Here is a 2,576-nt window from a genome sequence, read left to right as displayed (position 1 = left end):
TTAGCTTGTTTAAAGGTGTTCTTAGCAGATCATTGGCTTGTTTTAAGGTGTTCCTGGCAGATCATTGGTTTGTTTTAAGGTGTTCTTGGCCGATCATTGTCTATGTTTTAAGGAGTTCTTGGCAGATCATTGGCTTGTTTTAAGGAGTTCTTGGCTGATCATTGGCTTGTTTTAAGGAGTTCTTGGCCGATCATTGGCTTGTTTGAAGGAGTTCTTGGCCAATCATTGGTTTCCTGTTTTAAGCTGTTACTTGTCCTAACTGCTCGGCTCAGCTTGGGAGCCACTTACTTTAGCCTATACATAAATTGAAATTCTCGAACTGGCGTCATTAGTGAGTGGATTGATTTGACTTAAACTTTGTCATTCTTTTTAGCTCATGTTGGCTAGTTTCGGAAACCCATTTGACGAGCCCTTTTTAAAACTATTACGTGCTTATTGCCCTCTTGGCTGATTTTGAGAACTCATCTCACGTGACCTTTTCAAAACTATTACCTGTTTACTGGTGGAGCCACCAACGGATGATTTACGTTGTTTTGATTAAAGTATTTACTTAAGCCTACTTATCTTGTTTCTCAGGATGTCTCTTCTCATACAAAGTGGACAGTAATTCGTTATTAAAGACTTTAAGCTTTTAAATGCTTTTTACGCACTATCAAAGCCAGCCTGATGACCAACTGGGACACCCTCCAAGAAATGCACCTCTCATCTCTTATTTATTCAATTATGAATAAAGCATCTTTAAAGCGTTTTAGATGTTTTATTAAATAAGTATATTACCAAAGCATAAAAAACTTCTATAATCTTTATGTACGTTTCAATTCTTCAATTTTTCGAGGCAAGAATCAAATCTGAAAGATAAACCTGGAATTTAGTTGCGTCGTTCCTCTTTATATTTAAAGACGATGAAAAGTGGTTATATAGCATATGTTACGCCAGGGATAATTTCAAAAACAAATACGTTAAAAGCAATCGCTTGAACTGACGTTTTTGACATCGAGAGAGATAATCCGTCAAGCATTAGATCTCTCCCAGCAAAGTTATGTTTCTGCTTGGTAGGCGTAGATATTGTTTCTAAAATAAAAGAAAGACGCTTAGTAACGTTCCCAGGGATTTATCTATGAAAATTATGGCGTGGCTCTGTCGTCTTCCATATTCTCAACTGTTCTAAATTTACTCTCAATATTATCAGCTCAGAAACCGTGAAAAGCTGCTTTGTTTTACTATAAAGCAGCTTTTCATTAAACAAAGTTTTACTACAAAAGCAGCTTTTCATTAAACAAAGTTTTACTATACAAGCAGCTTTTCATTAAACAAAGTTTTACTGTATAAGCAGCTTTTTACTAGACAAAGTTTTACTATACAAGTAGCTTTTCACTAAACAAAGTTTTACTGTATAAGCAGCTTTTTATTAAACAAAGTTTTACTATACAAGCAGCTTTTCATTAAACAAAGTTTTACTATACAAGCAGCTTTTCATTAAACAAAGTTTTACTATATTTGTTTAACTTAGTCAGAAGGTACTTGTAGAATAAAAACTTTGTTTTGTAAAAACACTAGTTTTCAGTAAGATTTTTAAGAAAACCCTCATTCTTCAATGAAGCCTGTTTTTGTCTGTAAAACGAGTTGTGTTCATAAAATCCTCTTTTTCTAGTCTAATTTATATATTGTGTGAAGACTTGATTGTTTTGTGAATCCTCAGAATCAAAACCATTTTTTTTAAATGGAAAACAATTTAGTTTTATGAAATCTAATTGTTTGATAAAACTCCGCTTTAATAACAACCGATTTATTCAGCGAAAGTTCAAGTTACCAAAATGAACTATAATTTACGCTTTAAGAGTAGCAACGTAAGGGTTTCAAACACAATTTTATTTATTAATTAAAGACTTAGGAGACCAATATAGTTAGAGCGTAACTGTATCTGCTTTATGTTTAGTTTTATCTTGAAATTACTATTTTTTATTTTTAACACTATACTTGGCAGTCAACATCCAAAGTAAACCTCCAGTTGTTTAAGATACTGACGTCATAGTAAGGCTAACAAAATACTGTAAGCATTTATCATCATAGTGAGGCAAACAAAATACTGTAAGCATTTATCATCATAGTGAGGCTAACAAAATACTGTTAGATCTGACATCATAGTACGGCTAACAGAGTACTATTAGATCTGACATCATAGTGAGGCTAACTGAATACTGTTAGATCTGACATCATTGTACGGCTAACAGAGTACTATTAGATCTGACATCGTAGTAAGGGTAAAAGAATACTGTTAGATCTGACATCGTAGTAAGGCTAACAGAGTACTATTAGATCTGACATCGTAGTAAGGCTAACATAGTACTATTAGATCTGACATCGTAGTAAGGCTAACAGAATACTGTTAGATCTGACATCATAGTAAGGCTGACAGAGTACTATTAGATCTAGGCCCGGCATGGCCAGGTGGTTAGGGAGCTCGACTCGCAATCTGAGGGTCGCGGGCTTGAATCCCCGTCGCACCAAACATGTTCGCCCTTTCAGTCGTGGGGGCGTTATAACGTGATGGTCAATCCCACTATTCGTTGTTAAAA

The sequence above is a fragment of the Limulus polyphemus genome, unplaced genomic scaffold (assembly GCF_000517525.1).
Source record: "Limulus polyphemus unplaced genomic scaffold, Limulus_polyphemus-2.1.2 Scaffold3022, whole genome shotgun sequence".
NCBI classification, from domain to species: domain Eukaryota; kingdom Metazoa; phylum Arthropoda; class Merostomata; order Xiphosura; family Limulidae; genus Limulus; species Limulus polyphemus.
The sequence above is the reverse complement of the archived record's forward strand: the minus strand, read 5'-3'. Positions refer to the sequence as shown.